We start from the raw sequence: 20082 nt of genomic DNA, 5'->3' as shown, positions 1-20082 counted from the left end.
TGTAAACAACTGGGGTCCCAGCACTGAGCCTTGCGGTACCCCACTAGTCACTGCCTGCCATTCTGAAAAGGTCCCGTTTATTCCCACTCTTTGCTTCCTGTCTGCCAACCAATTCTCTATCCACATCAATACCATACCCCCAATACTGTGTGCTTTAAGTTTGCACACTAATCTCCTGTGTGGGACCTTGTCAAAAGCCTTTTGTAAATCTAAATATACCACATCCACTGGCTCTCCCCTATCCACTCTACTAGTTATATCTTCAAAAAATTCTATAAGATTCGTCAGACATGATTTTCCTTTCACAAATCCATGCTGACTTTGTCCAATGATTTCACCTCTTTCCAAGTGTGCTGTTATCACATCTTTGATAACCGACTCTAGCATTTTCCCCACCACCGATGTCAGACTAACCGGTCAATAATTCCCCGGTTTCTCTCTCCCTCCTTTTTTAAAAAGTGGGGTTACATTAGCCACCCTCCAATCCTCAGGAACTTCATAGCCACAAAATTCATATCCACATCATTAATGTATACAACAAAAAGTAAGGATTCCAGCACTGCTCTGTGATAAACCACTGGCCTTGGTCTTCCAACTACAACAACGATCCTCCACCATCTGTCTCTGCCTCTAATCACTAAACTAATGTTGATCCAATTTGCCAACTTGCCATGTGTCCCATAGGCTCTAACCATGTGGCTCAGCCTTCCATGTGGAATCACGCCAAGGACCTTGCTAAAGTCTATCATAATGAGGTTACTCAAACAGTCATTGTCACCCCAGTTAAGACGATACTGCTTCCAGAAACAGAGAGGGATTTAAATTGATTTTTATTAATCTATAGTATCATGGCCAATACCACCACATCTTATTAAAAACATCATTCCTTTGTATGCAAATGGTTGTGGTGACTTATAGTGTCATAGCACAATACAGCACAGAAACAAGCCCTTCAGCCCATCTAGTCCATGCCAAAGCATTATTCTGCCTAGTCCCATTGACCTGCACCCAGACCATAACCTTCCATATCCCTCCCCATCCATGTACCTATACAATTTTTTCTTAAATCTTCAATTCAAACCCGCATCTAACACTTCCACTGGCAGCTTGTTCCACATTCTCACTCCCGTGAGCTTCCTCTTAAACATTTCACCTTTCACCCTTAAGCCATGACCTCTAGTTCTGGTCTCACCCAGACTCAGTGCAAACAGTCTGCTTGAATTTACCCTCTCGATACCCCTCATAATTCTGTACACCTCTATAAAATCTCCCTTCCTTCTCATACACTCTGGGAAATAAAGTCCTAACCTATTCAACTTCTCTCTATAACTCAGGTACTCAAACCCTGGCAACATGCTGGTAAAATTTCCCTACTCCATTATGAGTCACTGTGCTTCAAATGGACTTCATTACAATGGTATGAACATCGTGTTTTCCATTTCCCAATATCCCACAGTCTCTGTGCCCTTCTGATCCAACCTGATTTTCGGGAAAAAAAAACCCCACTCCCACTTCTCCCAATATACTGTTTAATTGCCTCCCCAGAACTGATTTGCCTTGTCTATCACCACTCCCATATTTGATTCCAAGTTTTGCCCTCCTTACTTATCACACTCCTGCATTTGAAACCCCTTGTACATTCATTCTTCACCTTCCAGTCTCTGTCTCAATCCACACTCTCCTCTCCTTTATGGTAAGAATTTAGCAAATCTCCCTTTGTTCAAGCACAGTGATGTAACTCACACTGCTTAGCCATTACATCATCGAAAGAAGAATCATTCCCCTCTCACTTTGTTCCCAAGACACTGCTCCTTTAATAAATTCTGGTTACAGTGACAATGCATTGGAGAACAGGATATAGCAGCTCTGTAAACCAGTGGGTCTATAGACATTTGATCAATATCAGGCAAATAGACTCATTCCTTAATAGGCTTGAGCATTGCTTTCCTAGCCACTATCTCACATGGGTAATGATATTAATCTCCTGAGACTGCATTGGGCTGATGATGCTAATACTCACAGAAACCTGCGTAAAGTTCGGTTTCTATCACCCTTTGCAATTTAGCTTCACAAGCACGAAAATCTTCACTTTACCAACAAAGAACAAGAAGAAGAAGGATATACTTTGATTTTTTTTCTCTCATGGAAGAATACTTCCCTTTAGTGAAAGTTATTGGCCATCAATCAAAATGGCAGCTATAAAGAACATTTATTAATATATGGGTGCTCATATCAATTCATTTTAAAGGCTTCATTTCACTTTGCAGAGGAACAGCTTAAATAGTTTCAATTCTGCAAATGTAAATGTCTGTCAAGAGTGGGAGAATACAAAATAGATTCCGTTACATGTCAGGATGAAATCCTTGGACATCTGATTTAATACCAGGGCACCAAAACATTGTATATGTAATTACCTAGGAAAGAATAAACCAATTACTGTGACTGACAGAGGAGGCGAGTCTGATAATGTGGAGAATTATTAATGCCTTTGCTGGTAGGGAATTTGAAATAAATAGCTTTATTCGGTAGAATTAGTATTTATACATTGCATTATGCTATCTTAAGCATGCTCATTTGACAACTTTATTGAATATATTAAAATGAACATTATTCTTATTAGTTTTTCTTAATATTCAGACACAGCATAATTGCCTCCAAAACAAAATTCTGGTAATCAAATGACTGCAACAGTGTGGACCTATTATTTGTGACACACACTGTATTTGTAATGCTCCTGTTAAATGGTAATTCAATAGCATTTTCATAGCAGGTGAGCTGGAAAATACCAATGAAGCAAATAAATCCGAAAATAAATTAATAGAAGTTATTACTGAAAAATACTCATGATAGTGAAGATAATACACTTAAGATTAAGAACTCTTCTTGACTGACTGTTTTACCTGAGGGTATCAAAATGCAGTAAAAATACCACAGGTGTACAGGTGAGGGTTTTTCAAGCATTTCCAAATTCAAAAGAGACATCCATGGTTTGAAGCGCAGCAAATATCTCTCCAGTAATCAGTGAATTTTGTTTTTAAAGTTTCTAGCCTGAGTATAAACTGCATGTTATTTTAGCAATTTGGTGCACAGAAGTGTAGGATTCTCTTTCTCAGTACTTTATCCCAAACATGAGGAATGGGAGATTTGGTTTCACAAACCATTGGTTGGACTCCATTGTTGTGCTGCTTTCAGCTTTAGACATTGGCCTTCAGGAAAGAAATGATGAGTTTGGAGGGAGTTTAATTAATATCCTAATGACCTGAATTTGAAGTAGGAGAAGGCAAATTACTTCTTAAATCTGCTAAATCAGTGAGGTCATGCCTAATCCCCTATCTCATTCAGTTTTATGCTCAGTTACAATGGCTTCTGAGCCCTGAGTATTGTGAGCTGTTTTGGACCCTTATCGAAGAAACGATGTGTTGGCATTGGAGAGGGACCAGAGGAGGTTCATGAGCATTACCCTGGGAATGAAAGGTGGTTAACATATGAGTAGCACTTGATGGCTCTGGCCTGTACTCACTAGAGTTCAGAAGAATGAGCAGGTGATTTCTTTGAATATTGAAAGGCCTAGGCAAAGTGAACATGGAGTGAATGTTTTCTATAGTGGGGGTGGAAGTTTTAGAGGGCACAGCCTCAGAATAAAAAAAATGTCCCTTTGGAACAGAGATGAGGAGAGATTTCTTTCACTAGAGAGTGGTGAATCTGTGGAATTCACTGGCACAGCAGCGGAGGCAAGGTCCTTTTTAAAGCAGAAGTTGATTGGTTCTTGATTAGTAAGAGCATCAAAGGTCATGGGGAAAGGGCAGGAGAATGGGGTTGAGAGGGATAATAAGTCAGCCATGATTGAATGGTTGAGCAGACTCAACAGGCCAAATGGCCTAATTCTGGTCCTATGACTTATGGTCTTTAACTTCCAAGCATCTGTGGATCTCATGTTTGGACATCATCTATGACTAGCAACCCCCCAACAATCATCCAAGAACTTTCAACTGTCCAAGTGAAGATATTTGTTATTATCTCAGTCTGAAACAGAGAAGAGATCCAGATCAGGAGACTATAATCCTAAAGGTGGATTCAAGCCACAAGTCAAACCCTTCAATTTTCATCCCCTCATCCCATGAAAGCAACAATAGATATTCAGATCACAAGATGGATGCCAATAGCAAGGTATTAATAATCTCCAATTACCCTTTAAAAATTGTCATTAGGAGTGATGAATACAAAGCCTTTGGCCTGTCATAAAAAATCTGTTGGGTTCACTACCTTTCATCAGGAAATCTGATATCCTTATGTGGTGTGACTGCACAGTCCATATAATGTGACTGCAGACAACCATTGTGATTGATTCTTATATTGTCTCCAAAACACCCATTCGAAATGAGCACTCGATGTGGTTGCATCACCATCTGGTATGGAGGGGCCACTGTGCACAGACTTGCAAAAAGATGCAGAGGGTTGAAAACTCATTCAGCTCCATCATGGCCACTAGACTCTCCAGCATCGATGACATGTTCAGAAGGTGATGATTCAAAAAGCTGGCATCCATCACTAAAGACCCCCAGCACCAAGGATATGCCCTCTTAGATTACTATAATCAGAGAGGAGGTACAGGAGACCGAAGACACACGCTCAACGTTTTAGTAACAGCTTCTTCCCCTCTACCATCAGATTTCAGAAGGGACAATGAACCAACCCTTGAAAACTACCTAATTTAGCTCTCATTTTGTACTACTTAATTAATTTAATTTATATCTATATTACATATAATATATATCTCTTATTGAAACTTATAGGTTTTTGTGTATTGCAATGTACTGCTGCCGCTGAACAACAAATTTCACGACATACGTCAGTGATATTAAACCTGATTCTGATTCTGTTCCAGGTTAATCGGAAATGGACAATAAATATGAGATGCCCAATAGCACCTAGAATCCCAAAAAATTGATTAATGAAAAACTTAAATTTAACAGGATAAAGAGAGAGTAAAAAAAATCAAAGGGGTGGTGGGGATTCTGAAACATCAAGTTGAAAAAAGTCCGATAAATGAAGAAAACAAATGACAAGGGGCAGCTCTGGTGGAGGAGAAGGACAGAGTCAATAGAACTTAGAACTGTACAGCATAGGGATAGGCCCTTCAGCCCATAAAGTCTGTGCTGACCACTATAACAGTTTTAAATCAGTTTTGTACTTGACCGCAGGAAACTGCAGAGAGTTGTGGATAGAGCCTCCCCTCCACGGACTCAGTAAACAGCCAGTATAATCAAAGACCCCACCCACCCTGGACACTCTCTGTTCTCCCTCCCCCATCAGGCAGAAGATACAAAACTTTGAAAGCACATGCCACCAAGCTCAAAGACAGCTGTTATCAGACCCCTGAATGACCTCCTGTATGATAAGATGGCCTTTAAACTTCACAAACTACACGTTGCTGTCTTAAACCTTATTGTTTACCTGTATTGCACTTTCTCTGTAGCTTTTATACTTTATTCTGCATCCTGTTGTTTTATTTTGTTCTACCTCAATGCACAGTGTATGCTTCAATCTATTTAAGACAAGCTTTTCAGTGTATTTTGGTGCATGTGACAATAATGAACCAATATCTCATTAAGGCTTGTGTGAGTCAGTGCAGTGTGTAATGATTTGATCACTACACAAGACAAGCATTTTGCTGTACTTTGTTTCCAATTCCAATATTAAATTGCATGTACTGTAGACTATATCCTTCAATTTCCTGCCAGTTCATGTCTCTCTCAAATATTTTATTATATCTTCCACCAGCTTCCCGACAAGTTCCAGGTATTGATAGAAAGGAATAAAGAGCTGATGTTTCAGCCGAAATCCTTCATCTATCCTGATCAGAGTCCTGTTGAAGACTCTCGGTCCAAAATGTCAGCTCTTCATTCCTTCATGTCGTTGCTGTCTGACCTTCTGAGTTTCTCCAGTATTTTGTGTGTGCTACTTAGGATATACAACATCTGCAGAAGGCCACATAAATCTCCTTCAACTTCTCACTGACCTTAAAATTCTGTCCTCTACTATTTGGTATTTCCAACTAGAAACAAAATCATTTCCCCTATCTGTGCCTGTCTCATAATCTCACATACTATCAGGTCGACTCTCAACCTCCAACTCTCTAGAACAAACAACCCAATTTTGTCCAATCTGTCCATATTGCTAACATTCATTAATCCAGGCAAAGCCCTTCTGCACCTACCCCCAAACCTCCAAATCCTTCCTGAAATGGTGTGACCAGAAATGCATCCAATACTTCACAAACACAAGAAATCCTGCAGATGCTGGAAATCTAGAGTGACACACACAAATACGCTGAAGGCAGTCAGCATCTATGAAGAGGAATAAACAGCCGACGTTTCAGGTCAAGACCCTTCATCAGTACTCCACGTGGCCTAACCAAAAATTTTTAGAGCTGTAGGACAACTTCCCAACTAATCTACTCAAAACTGCATCTGATGAAGGCAAGAGTGCCGTACACCTTCTCTAACACCCCATCGACTTGTATTGCTGCTTCCAAAGAGCTATGCACCTGTACTCTGGTTAATCAAAATTAACAACACAAAGCATTAGAAGAGGAAAGAGATGAAATGGATAAATAGAAAGTGTACATTAATCTTTTGCTTCATTGGTTATGGAAGAAGGTTGGAGGTGTTGTGGATAGTGTGGAGGGCTGTCAGAGGTTACAGCGGGACATTGATAGGATGCAAAACTGGCCTGAGAAGTGGCAGATGAAGTTCAACCCAGATAAGTGTGAGGTGGTTCATTTTGATAGGTCAAATATGATGGCAGAATATAGTATTAATGGTAAGACTCTTGGCAGTGTGGAGGGTCAGAGGGATCTTGGAGTCTGAGTGCATAAGATGCTCAAAGCAGCTGCATAGGTTGACTCTGTGGTTAAGAAGGCGTATGGTGTATTGGCCTTTATCAATTGTGGAATTGAATTTAAGAGCCGAGAAGTAATGTTGCAGTTATATAGGACCCTGCTCAGAGCCCACTTGGAGTACTGTGCTCAGTTCTAGTCGCCTCACTACAGGAAGGATGTGGAAGCCATAGAAAAGGTGCAGAGGAGATTTACAAGGATGTTGCCTGGATTGGGGAGCATGCCTTATGAGAATAGGTTGAGTGAACTCGGCCTTTTCTCCTTGGAGCGAAGGAGGATGAGAGGTGACCTGACAGAGGTGTACAAGATGATGAGAGGCATTGATCGTGTGGCTAGTCAGAGGCTTTTTCCCAGGGCTGAAATGGTTGCCACAAGAGGACACAGGTTTAGGGTGCTGTGGAGTAGGTACAGAGGAGATGTCAGGGGTAAGTTTTTTACTCAGAGAATAGTGAGTGCGTAGAATGGGCTGCCGGCAACGGTGGTGGAGGCGGATACAATAAGGTCTTTTAGGAGGCTTTTACTTTGTAGATCGGTACATGGAGCTTAGTAAAATAGAGGGTATAGGTAAGTCTAGTAATTTCTAAGGTGGGGACGTGTTTGGCACAACTTTGTGGGCCGAAGGGCCTGTATTGTGCTGTAGGTTTCTACATTTCTAAGATCAAGTGAGAACTGCCCAGTTTAAATCGCTGCTTAACCACCAATGTAATTCTCTACAGAATATACAGACTTAAGTACTTGAAACTTGAGATGAAATAGTGTGTGCAGTTTATTTAAGGGCTCTTCACAAACCGTCCTGGACCTCTCTATAAGCGCTGCTGCCACCTGAAGATGAACTGGTCACTTAACACAATCTTTATAGGGGAGACGGCTTTAAAGCTGCCATCACTGGTCACAACCTGCATTACGTTTGCCACCATATAAAGTAGTAGCTAAATTAAAGTCAAGATACTATGTGTATTACTGTTAACTATACTGAAAGGATCTGATAGCACTGGACAATCTGTAGAGAAGGTTTACAAGGATCTTGCCAGGGCTGGAAAATTATAATTATGAGGAAAGAACATTCGGAATAAAAGAGACTGAAAGGGAGGTTTGGTATTTAAGTAGGTAAGAGGCCCAGGTAGGATAACCAGCAAGGCTCAATTTCCCTCACTGCTGAGGTTAGAAACCTGCTAAGGTATCGAGTTAAGTCAATTGGTCAAGATATGATACAATTCATTCTGCAGTTTGAGAGGGAGAATCTAAAGTCAGACGTCTCACTATTAGAGTAGAGTAAAGTGGATTAAAAGAGGGTCTTAAAAGAGGAGCTGACCCAAGTTTTATGAAGGAGACACTGGTAGGGATGATGGCAGAGCAGCAGTGGCTGGTGTTTCAGGGTGCAATTCAGAAGGCAGAGGATAGATACATCAGAAAGAAGTATTCTAAAACGGAGGAAGATGCAACCATGACAAACAAGTCAAAGACAAAATAAAAGCAAAACAAAAATTAGTGAGAAGTTAGAGGATTGGGAAGCTTTTTAAAACCAACAGAATGCAGTTTAAAGAAAAACCACGAGGAGAGAAAAGATGAAATAGGCTAGCCAATAATATAAAAAAAGGATTCCGAAAGTTTTTTTCAGATATATAAAGAGTAAAGGAGAGGTGAAAGTAGATATCAGACTTCTGGAAAATGAGGTAGTAATAGGGGACAAACAAATGGCAGACAAATTTAGTAAGTATATTGTGTCAGACTTCACTGTGGAAGATACTAGCAGTGTGTCAGAAATTCAAGTGTCAGGCAGCAGAAGTGAGTGTAGTTGTTGTTACTAAGGAGAAGGTGTTTCGGAGCTGAAAGATTTGAAGTTAACCTGCAGTAAACGGACTACTGTAAATTCCGGACTATAAGCCGCTACTTTTTTCCCACGCTTTGAACACTGCAGCAACACTGCGGCCTATACTACGGTGCGGCTAATGCATGTTTTTTTTTCATGCCGCCAAAAACATTTTGCCTCGTAACAGTAGACCAATAAAATTGATGAGTAGTTCACAGAGGTCCAATGAAATTGTACGATAAATCAAGTGCACTTTCACAATTAAATTATTGTAAATCAGTCATTTGTACTCACCCTCATCAACATGGAAAACACTTGAAGAAAAGCATATGATGCAGCTTTTAAGTTAAAGGCGATCAATCTGGCGGTTGAAGAAGGAAATCGAGCTGCTGCACATAATCTTGGCATAAATGAATCGACGTTGAGACGGTGGAGACGCCAGCGTGAAGAACTGAGTCAATGCAAAAAGACGACAAAAGCTTTCAGAGGTAATCATAGCAGATGGCCCGAACTTGAAAACTTTCTTGAAGACTGGGTTAACACACAGAGAGCAGGCGGCCGCGGTGTTTCCACCGTGCAGATCAGACTGAAGGCTAAAGTAATCACCACCAAAATGAAAATCGAAGATTTTAGAGGTGGGCCATCGTGGTGTTTTAGATTTATGAGACAAAAAGGCCTGTCCGTCAGGGTACGCACGACTCTGTGTCAGCAGCTCCCTCCCGACACCACGAGGAAAAGCTTGCTAACTTCTGCACATTCACTCAAACAAAGATAGCGGAGAATTCCATCGGGCCAGATGATATCATAAATATGGATGAAGTACCTTTGACGTTTGACCTGCCTCTCACTCGGACTGTTAATAAAAAAGGTGACTCGTCCATCGCACTGAAAACAAGTGGCCATGAGAGAACGCATTTTACTTGTGTTCTGAGCTGCACAGCATCCGGACTAAAGCTTCCACCGATGGTGACTTTTTAAGCAGCTGACAATGAAAGTTCAGTGAAAGCTGCCATCAAGAGTACAAACTCAATTCCAGCTGTGATTCCTGGGGACAGCACGAAGTATTTGCAGCCACTGGACATCAGCGTGAACCGGGCATTTAAAGTGGCGCTGTGTGTTGAGTGGGAGGCTTGGATGACGAGCGGCGAGAAATCCTTTACCAAAACAGGACGCATGCGAAGAGCATCTTTAACTCAAGTCTGCCAGTGGATCCTAAATGCGTGGAGCCATGTCACAACATCCACCATCACCAACGGGTTTCGAAAGGCTGGACTGCTGCGTGATGAAGAGGACTGCGTGCGCTCAAGTGAGAGCGACAACGAAGAGACTGAAGTGAGTGACAAGATCCTGAGGTTTTATTCAATTTGGACACTGAAGAAGAGGACTTTGATGGTTTTAGTGCGCAGGAGGAAGATGAAGAAGGCGATCAATAACTTTTCCTGGTAGGCTGCAGTATATATATTTTTTTTACCAGACGGTAGGAGATATTGGAATGTTGTTCGTGCACTGTTCAGTAAAAAAGTATACGCAACATAATTTGTGTGTTACCGATACGTATGTATATTTAAAAGCAGCTGTGTTACAGGCACTGTTCAAAAAAAAGCATTTGCAATATGTATTTGTTTATGTTACCATACGGATTTAATTAAAAGTTAAAAAATCCTCACGTGTAATATCTTTCTGTGTAAATGTCTCATATTACAACGTGGGACACCTGCGGCTTAAAATCCGGTGCAGCCTGTACAAGTACAAAATTGATTTTCTTTCTAAAATTAGAGCGTGCGGCTTTTAATCAGGTGCGCTCTGTAGTCCGGAATCTATGGTATATATACCCCAGGGTTCTGAAAGAGGTAAATGAAGAGATTGTTAAGGCACTAATAATGATCTTTCCAGATTCACTAGATTCTGGAATGGTTCCAGAAGACTGGAAAATTGCAAATGTCACTCCACTTTTTAACAAGGGAGAGAGACAGTAGAAAGGAAATTATAGGCTAATTAGCTTGACTTCAGTTGTTGGGAAGATGTTGAAGTCCGTTATAAAGGACGAAGTCTCAGGATACTTGGAGACACATGATAAAATAGGCCAAAGTCAGCGTGGTTTTGTAAATGGGAAAATTTGCCTGACAAATGTGTTGGAATTCTTCGAGGAAGTAGCAGACAGAATAGACAAAGAGCAGTCAGTGAATGGTGTTTATTTGGATTTTCAGAAGACATATGATGTAAGATAAGAGCCTATAGTTTTACAGAAATGTTACTAGCATGGACAGAAGATTGGCTAACTGGCAGGAAGTAGTAAGTGGTGAGAAGGCAGCAAAAACAGTTGTGGATTTTCAAAGGATTAAGGTAGTAAGATGATGATGCTCTGGAAAAGGAGTAATTGAGGGAAGATCTAATGAACCAGAGGAATTGAGACTGATATCAGAGCAGGAAAAATAACCTAATAACCTTCTCTAGGATAGAAAGTAAATACTAAAAGGAAAGATTGAACCAACAAGAAGACTTCCTATTAATTTATTTTTGTCAAACTACTTCATAAATGATGAGATACAGCCCTGTGCAAATGTCTTTAGGACATATATATAGATAGGAAGCCCGAGACCTTTGCACAGTACTGTAATAATTTTATGTATTGCACTGTACTTCTGCCTCAAAAAAAACAAATTTCATGACATATGTGAGTGATAATAAACCTGATTCTGATGTGGGTCTCTATTGTGGACTGGGAGTGGGAAGGGGGCAGGGGGAAGGGAGTCATGGTTGGGAAAACAGGAAGGGAGAGGAGAGGGAACTGCAAGTACCAGACAGGCATTCTGTTCAAAGTTCAAGGTTCAAAGTAAAAAGTGTATTGATCAATAAACCAAATGTTTGAAATTAAGTGACCTTGCCTGGTGTCTCAGGGCTGGTTGCACCTGCCCCCACTCCACACCACCTGCTCCTAGCACACCTTGTCTGGCACCTGTTCCACACCCCTCCCGCAGCATTCCTCCTTCACCATTCCCAACATCCTTCACTCCCGCCAGACTTACAAACTCACTCTCCACTCCACATTGACAAATACAGTACTGTGCAAAAGTCTTAGCTATATTTATGTGCTTAAGCACTTTGCATGGTACTGTAGGCATTGTGATTTCTTGTAGTGTGAACTGTAATTATTTTGATCTATACTGAGGGAGTAATATTTACAGTGACCTTTATTTCGAGAAGCTAATGATAAAATTAATTGGTTTCTAAAGTACGGCCACACTTGAGAGTTGAATGAATTTACCTCAGTGACTAATGATCTTTGCATTGCTACTATATTCCGAGTCAGTAAGGATGGGGAAACTGTACCTGGTGTTTTCACAAGCCTTATTTTTAAAAGTAGGTACACCTTACATCTTACAAGAAAGCAGTTCTGAAAAAAAATTTAAGACAAACCTACCTTTTTGTATAATTTAAATTCTTGGCTCTAAGGTGCTGCAGCAGACACACACAGCATTTGTCATATCAAGTATCTATCACAGAAGCTATCACTCCGGCAACCCCTTTCAATATTGTGGGTTGACTTTGTTTCCAGCATAATTTTGGCATGCCACTGACAGAGCAGTCATGCAGAAAATATGTTGTAGATGCGACTGAATTAAGAGTGGCTCATTTTCTCTTTTTCATGAATAGGCTGCAAACTGATTCAGAAGCATCGTGGGATATCTCTGATGATTAATCAACCATGATGGTGACAAAAAGAATTAAGGTCACAGAAGAACTTTGCAACGTATTACGTTTGAAGCAAGTACACTGACGTAAGTCTGTTTGCTCCTGGTACTGACTTAGAAGATTATGAGAGGCATAGACAGAGTAGACAGGCAGTAGCTTTTCCCCAGGGTTGAAATGTCTAATACAAGAGGGCCTGCATTCAAGATAAGGGGGGCAATTTCAAAGGAGATGTGGGAGGCAAGTTTTTTTTTAAACAGTGGTGGGTGCCTGGAATGTGCTGCTTGGGGTGGTGGGAGAGGCAGGAACATTTTGGATTTTTAAGGGACATTTAGTTAAGAGTATAAATAAGAGGAAAATGGAAGGATATGGGCATTGTGTAGGCAGAAGAGATTAATGTAGTTAGCAATCTGATTAATAATTTAACTGGTATGGCACACCATTGTGGGCCAAAGGGCCGGTTCCTGAGCTGTACTGTTCTGTGTTCCGTGTGGTGGGCAACATCAAATCAACCAGCTGGCCGGCGGCTGTGAGAAGAAATGTCAAATTTGGTAAATGGCGCCTCAAAAAGTACCTTCAGTGATGCAAACTAGACAGCAGAGGTCAAAGGAAAGAAAACCATAGATAATGTGCCATGCTCTGTCAGGATCTGTAAAAGGAACAGATATCAGAAGTGAAAGGTTTCACAACACCTCAAGACTGGCTCCTCCCACCGTTTCTGTTGTTAAGGCTATTTCCACGCTGATGTGCCCTTTTAAGATCTTTTTTTTAAATCCTTACTTCACAAAGGTGACTTTCTATGCTCTATAAACTTCCAAACCTATTTATAGGTAGGTCTTGGTTTCTTCAGATTTAATTCTGTTCCATTTCAGAGTGTTTTTAGCTTAGTTAATGTTTGGCTAAATCAGATATTTTCAGTTAACAGAAAAATTGTGATTCAAGAGATGCATCAACTAGTATAGGCAAATTAATAGAACCTGTTAGCAATATCAACCTTTTCAGGGTTTACTTTAATTATTTTTTCAACAATACCTTGATTTTCTTCCCGAAAATCATAAAGCCCTTTCAGGATTCACCTGTTTCGTGGGCCAGTTCCACATGACCATATCACATGAAATAATGGGATCAGTCAAAGTTTACAAGAGCATCTTTGAAAGCAGCACATAGTAGCTCAAAGCAAAATGAAATTCTGCTTTGCTGACATTTACGGTCAGCACGGAGTTTTATCGGCAAAAGGAAAATGATTTTCCAGGCAAGCCTTTAGAGCTGTTCTGTCTTTTATTGACTGACACAAAATAATCAAGCTCTCTATCTCCATTATTCCCACCAACTGCATTCTACATTTCTCTCAATCCACAGAAAATCTTGTTAACAGTGCAGTTCAATATTACTCAGAAAATATTCCCTTCCCTCTTTTCAGGTGTTGATAGTTTGTTATGTGTTGTCAGCAATTTATTTTTCCATTCTAGTTTCATAATACATTTTTAAAGGATTTTACCATACAGGGATTGTTCCGCTTCCTTTGGACATAAAATACTGTGCAGACTATCAATGAAACCCATAGCATTGTTGACTATTTTCTGTGAGAGTTTCCAAGTTACTGTCATTGCGTTCGCTCTCTTCTCCGAGGCATTGTTGGATTGGGACATAGAATTGTTGTTTTTCTTGTACTTTAACTTACCCATGCTTACTTACATTTTTATATAATCACATATATACTTGAAATCATTCAGTGAATCTTCCAGTCATTATGGCATAGCACTTCTTTATTTTTCTAGAAACTTCTGAGTTTTCACTAGCAGGTGTTACACACCTTGATCTGGCTATGTTACAGGTTAATTGCTGCCATTGGATTTTTTTTGTTAATCTCTAGTCTGACAACTGTTCCCCCCCTCCCCCTTTTCTCCTTACTTTTTCCTCTCAGTCCTCTCTTGCTTGTTTTTTGTTCTTGTAATATAGTAAAAAAAATGGCCTTAGCAACAAACTAAATGCCTCATTCTTGATTTCCAAAGAACCTTTGGATTGCAAAATTATCAGGTTGAAGCGCTATGTAAAACCAATTTCCTGTTACTGCAGCAGAGGACAATTGTACCTCTCGATATCCAGTACTGGGTAAAAGACTTAGGCATACATAAATAGCTAGGGTGCCTAAGACTTTTGTAGAGTACTGGATATTGGAGCGGAGAACGAGTTTGTAAATCTGAAGGGAGCAAAGGACGTTGGAATGGTGAGGTGGAGCACTGTGGGGCAGGTGGCAGAGAAGGAGTGCCAGGGGAGAAAGGTCATGTGGGTGCAGAAACACCCAGCACAGAGACACTAGGCAAGGTCATTTGATTCCAAAGAGTTGGTTTATAGATCATTACAGAATGTGTCTCTGGTGCTTCCTCTCCATTCCCCTCCAGGGTTTTCTCTCCTCTCCCTTCCCCTTTTCCCAACCATTATTCCCCTCTCCCTGCCCCACTCTCACTCTCAGTCCACAACAGATACTCATATTGGAATCAGGTTTATCATCACATATAAAATGCTGGAGGAACTCAGCAGGCCAGACTGCATCTGAAAAGAGCACAGTTGATGTCTTGGGCCGAAACCCTTCAGTCCTTTCCACAGATGCTGCCTGGCCTATTGAGTTGCTCCAGCATTTTGTGTGAGGAGCTCGGATTTCCAGCATCTGCCGATTTTCTTTTGTTTGAGATCAGGTTTATCATCACTCAGGTATATCATGAAATTTGTTTTTTTTGTAGCAGCAGTATGTTACAATACATAAAATTTCCACAGAAACATGCAAATGTCTTAAGGACCCTAGCTATATATTTGTGCCTGTGACTTTTGCACAGTGCAGTAGAGCATCTGAACCAATGGCAAATGAACTGGTTACATGGATTAGACCTCACTTGTCACATAATTGAAATATAACACATTGGTTTGTAGGCTCTGGCTCCTGCACAATGTGGAGACATAGGAAAGTGTCTCAGGATATGGATTTTGAGATAGGTCTGAAAAAAAATGTGTTCACTTGTAAGACCATATGACCATAAGACATAGGAGAATTAGGCCATTCAGCCCATTAAGTCTGCTCCACCTTTCCATCATGGCTGATTTATTATCCCTCTCAACGTTATTCTCCTGCCTTCTCCCCATAACCTTTGACACACAATCAAGAACCTATTGGGCTCTGCTTTAAATATACCCAATGACTTGGCCTCCACAGCACCTATGGCAATGAATTCCACAGGTTCACCACTCTCTGACTAAAGTAATTCCTCCTCATCTCTGTTCTAAAGGGACATCCTTCTATTCTGAAGCAGTACCCTCAAGTCCTAGACAACCCCACTATAACAAACATCCTCGCTATATCCACTCCATTTAGGCCTTTCAATATTCGATAGGTTTCAATGACATTTCCCCTCATTGTTCTAAAATTCAGCAAGTAATGGCCCAGAGTCATCAAACGCTCCTCATGTGTTAATCCTTTCATTCCTGGGAGCAGTCTCATGAACCTCCTCTGGACCTTCTCCAATGCCAGCACATCCTTACTTTGTGTTCTATGTCTCAGCACAGGCTTGGAGCAAACCTACTCTCAACATTGCTGCCAGTGCTCATTCATAAATCGGTCCGTGAAAGTCACGCAAACACGATTTCAGAGTTAAACAAAGGCTATTTTGTTCTTAGTCACACCAGTCACTCAACAGGAAAGTCTCAGCATTTTTAGAAAAGTTACTTGCATTGTTTCCAAACAAATAAAAGAAAGCACAGTGCCCTTTTTACTAGTTACTAGTTCAACCTGTTACTGAGCCGGTAGTGACCTAGATGAAAATGACAAGCAGGTATTTGAATGACTACATTATGAACCTTTTTCTAAAAGGGTAGAGAAGTGTTGTTGATAGCTTTTTATTGTGACAACTCTCTTTTATCATAAGAAGCAAAATTCAAGAAATACTAGTCAGGTCAGGCAGTATCAGTCCAGCAAGAAATGAAGGAATGAAGATTACCAATGTCAGATTACCAATGTCAGGATGCTGTTCGTTGACTATAGCACAGCATTTAACAGCATCCTTCCCACTGTCCTGATGAGTAAGCTATAGAACCTGGGTCTCTATACCTCCCTCTGCAATTGGTTCCTCGTTATCCTAACCAGAAGACCACAATCTGTGTGGATTGGTAATAATATCTCCTCCTCACTGACGATCAACTCTGGTACACCTCAGGGACATGCGCTTAGCCCACAGCTCTACTCTCTCTATACTCATGATTGAGGGGCTAGGTACGACTCTCAAGTACCATCTATAAATTTGCTGATGATACGACCATTGTTGATAGAGATGAGAGAGCGTACAGGAGCAAGTGGACTGGTGTTGCAGCAACAACCTTGTACTCAATGTCAGTAAATCCAAAGAGCTGACTGTGGACTTCAGGAAGGGTAAGACAAGGGAACACAAACCAATACTCACAGAGGGATCAGAAGTGGAGACAGTGAGCAATTTCAAGTTCCTGGGTGTTAAGATCTCTGAGGAGCCAACCTGATCCCAACATTTCAATGCGTTCTATAAATTAAGCAAGACAGTGGTCAAATTTCATTTGGAGTTTGAAGAGATTTGGTATGTCAACAAATAAACTCAAAAGCTACAATAGATGTACCGTGGAGAGCATTCTGATATGGTGCATCATTGTCTGCTTTTGAAGGGGGTGGTGCCTACAGCAAAGGAACAAAAGAAGCTACAGAAAGTTGTAAAATTAGACAGCTCCATCTTGGGTGCTATCCTCCGTAGTATTAAAGACATCTTTGAGGAATGGTGACTGAGAAAGGCAGAGTCCATTATTAAGGACCTCCAGCAGCCAGGGCATGCCCTTTTCTCACTGTTACCATCAGGTAGGAGATACAGAAGCCCAAAAGCATAGGAATTCAGGAACAGCTTCTTCCCCTCTATCATCCGATTCATAAATGGACATTTAACCCATGAACACTACCTCACTTTTTAAAAATATATATTGTCTCTGTTTTGCACTATGTTTAATCTATTCAATATACTGCACATACACACACACATACTTACTGTAATTGATTAGGCTAAGGTTATATCAGGGGTTGCCGGGTGGCATGGCTCAAACAGCTGGAACAGTCTATTCCACGCTATATCTCAATAAATCAATAATGCACAAATCAAACTGCGAATGACAACTCACCAGGGCTGACCCTGAATATGACAGGATGCAATACTGTGTAATAATATTATGTAATAAATCATCAGTTGCTAATTTGAACTGAAAAATATCTATAATCTAAGCATGCCTATTACACCCCTCCAGTGCCACTCCTCCCATCCTTTCTCCCATGGTCCAGTCTCCTCTCCTACCAGATTCCTCCTCCTTCAACCTATTACCTCTTCCACCTATCACCTCCCACCTTGGTGCTTCATCCCCCAACACCTACCAACCCACCCTCTCTCTCACCTGGTCTCACCTATCTCCTGCCTTCCTGTACTTCTTTCCCTCTTATTCTGGTTGCTTCTCCCTTCCTTCCCAGTCCCGACAAAGCTATAGATATTGGCCAGGATTCCGAGGTTAATCCCTCTGTTCCTTCTTAAGTAAGTGCCATGTGATCTTCATCCACTTAATAGTAAGTAAGTCTGACACAAAAGATCAGTAGTGCCAAACAGAGAAGGAATTTGGAAAGAATTTTGTAGGCAATGAGGTCAGAGACAGCAAAGTAATTATTAACATGTGTTCTGGTGAAATCTTCTATCGGAAAATTGTGAAGGTTTACTTTTGATATGTGTATTAAAATATGGCAGGGACGATAAGCAAGATGTTTCCAATATGACGGGTGGTATCCTTTGTGATTGTAAGTCAGACAGTACAAAACTTTACAAGGATTAACCAGAAAAAGCACAATTTAATATTCTGCTGCTTTGGTAAAGCTACATCACATGACTGTTTTCAACAGGAACTTGGTGAGGTTAAATGAAGGTTTTGTAGTTCCTCCGCCAAGTTTGAAAATATTTGGAAAAGAAATTGTACATACAGAATTATCAGGCACATGGAGAATTGTGAATGGCTGATGATAGTGTATTTTAAAGCCCGGCGGATAACGAATGGTGTATAACACCTTCCAGAGCAATGTAGTCAGTAAAATACTTCTGAAGTGTGGTAATGGAAGCAAGACAGCAACCAATTGACACACAGCAAGTTTCCATGAGCAGTTATGTGATAATGCTTAAACAGTTTTGTTTAGTGACATTAATTGAAGAATGATCTTGGGCAAAATTTCCCTCCTCTTCTTGAAACAGCACCATTTGCATTCACCTGACAGTGAAGCTAGTCCTGCAGTTTAACACCCAGCAGAAGACACTAGAGGAACTCAGTATCTATGGAGAGTTATGAACAGTCAACGTTTCAAGCCAAGACTGGAAAGGAAGCAGGAAGAAGGCAGAATGTAACGGTGGGGGAGGGAAAGCAGTACTATATGACAGGAGTAGGTGAGACCAGTTGAGGGGAAGTTGGTTGGGTGGAGAAATGGAGAAATGAAAATCTGGGAGGTGAAAGGCTGGAAAGGTAAAGGGCTGAAGAAGAAAGAATCTGACAGGAGATGGAAGTGGATCATGGGAAAAGGGAAGGATGGGGGGGGAAGCAGAGGGAGGTAATGAGCAGGTGAAGAGAAGGGAAGGGGTAAGAGGAAAGGCAGAAGGGTAAATGGAAAAAGGGAGAAGGGAGAATGGTAGAAAATTACCAAAAGTTAGAGAAATCAATTTTCATGCTGTCAGGTTGGTAGCTACCCAGGCAGGGAGTGGCTTCACTTTGCAGTAGAGGAGGCCATGACATGTCAAAATGGGAACAGGAAATAGAATTAAAATGGGTGGCCACCAGGAAATCCCGCTAATTCTGGCAGTCAGAGGGAAGGTGCCCAACAAAGCGGTCCCCGACTCTACGTTGGATCTCACTGATGCGGAGAGGGCAGAACCAGAATCAGAATCAGAATCAGGTTTATTATCACCGGCATATGACATGAAATTTGTTAACTTAGCAGCAGCAGTTCAATGTAATACATAATCTAGCAAAGAGGGAAAAAAAACAAAAATAAATAAACAAGTAAATCAATTACATATATTGAATAGATTAAAAAATGCAAAAACATTAATACTGTATATTAAAAAAGTGAAGGTAGTGTCCAAAGCTTCAATGTCCATTTAGGAATCCAATGGCAGAGGAGAAGAAGCTGTTCCTGAATCGCTGAGTGTGTGCCTTCAGCCTAACCATGAATACTGGATACAGTAGATGACTCCAACAGACTTGCAGGCAAAGTTTTGCCTCACCTGTAAGGACTATTTGGGCCCCTGAATGGTGGTGAGAGAGGAGTTGAAGGGGCAGGTGTAGTAATGAGTGCCAGGAAGAAGATTAGTGAGGAGAAATAAATGCACAAGGGAGATGTGGAGAGAGCAATTGCTGCAGAAAGTGAAGAATGGGATGGGGCAGCAAAGATGTGTTTAGTGGTAGGACCCCAATGGAGATGGCGGAAATTACAGAGAATGATTTGCTGGTGGTGTGGTAGGTGAGGACAAGGGGAACTCCATCCCTGTGATAGTGATGGGAAGATGGGGTAAGAGCTGATGTCCAAGAAATTGAGAAGATGCAGGTGAGAGCAGCATCAATGGGAGAGGAAGGGAAACCCCATTCTTTAAAGGAGGAGGCC

The 20082-nt window shown here is 41.0% G+C and overlaps 1 protein-coding gene and 1 long non-coding RNA gene across 10 annotated transcripts in view; one reads left to right on the top strand and one right to left on the bottom strand.

Moving 5' to 3' along the window:
* The window catches only part of LOC132391906 (uncharacterized), a 199582-nt gene that overhangs the window by 17141 nt on the left and 162359 nt on the right, over positions 1 to 20082 (top strand). For all 4 annotated transcript variants that reach the window (XR_009511383.1, XR_009511382.1, XR_009511381.1 and 1 more), the window contains exon 4: positions 12363 to 12487. This is a non-coding gene — a long non-coding RNA (uncharacterized LOC132391906). The remainder of the gene's footprint in view (positions 1 to 12362; positions 12488 to 20082) is intronic.
* LOC132391901 (leucine zipper putative tumor suppressor 3) overlaps positions 1 to 20082 on the bottom strand; it is a 234527-nt gene that overhangs the window by 140861 nt on the left and 73584 nt on the right. For 2 of the 6 annotated variants that reach the window (XM_059965659.1, XM_059965652.1), the window contains one exon: positions 16847 to 16939. The exons of 3 other annotated variants lie outside the window; for them this stretch is intronic. The gene's annotated coding sequence lies outside the window, so the exon portion shown is untranslated. Of the gene's footprint in view, positions 1 to 16846; positions 16940 to 17449; positions 17776 to 20082 lie in introns of those variants that run through there. One more of the 6 variants, XM_059965656.1, reaches the window with a different exon arrangement.

Source organism: Hypanus sabinus, chromosome 3 (assembly GCF_030144855.1).
Source record: "Hypanus sabinus isolate sHypSab1 chromosome 3, sHypSab1.hap1, whole genome shotgun sequence".
NCBI lineage: Eukaryota > Metazoa > Chordata > Chondrichthyes > Myliobatiformes > Dasyatidae > Hypanus > Hypanus sabinus.
This window is presented reverse-complemented; position numbering and strand designations above follow the sequence as displayed.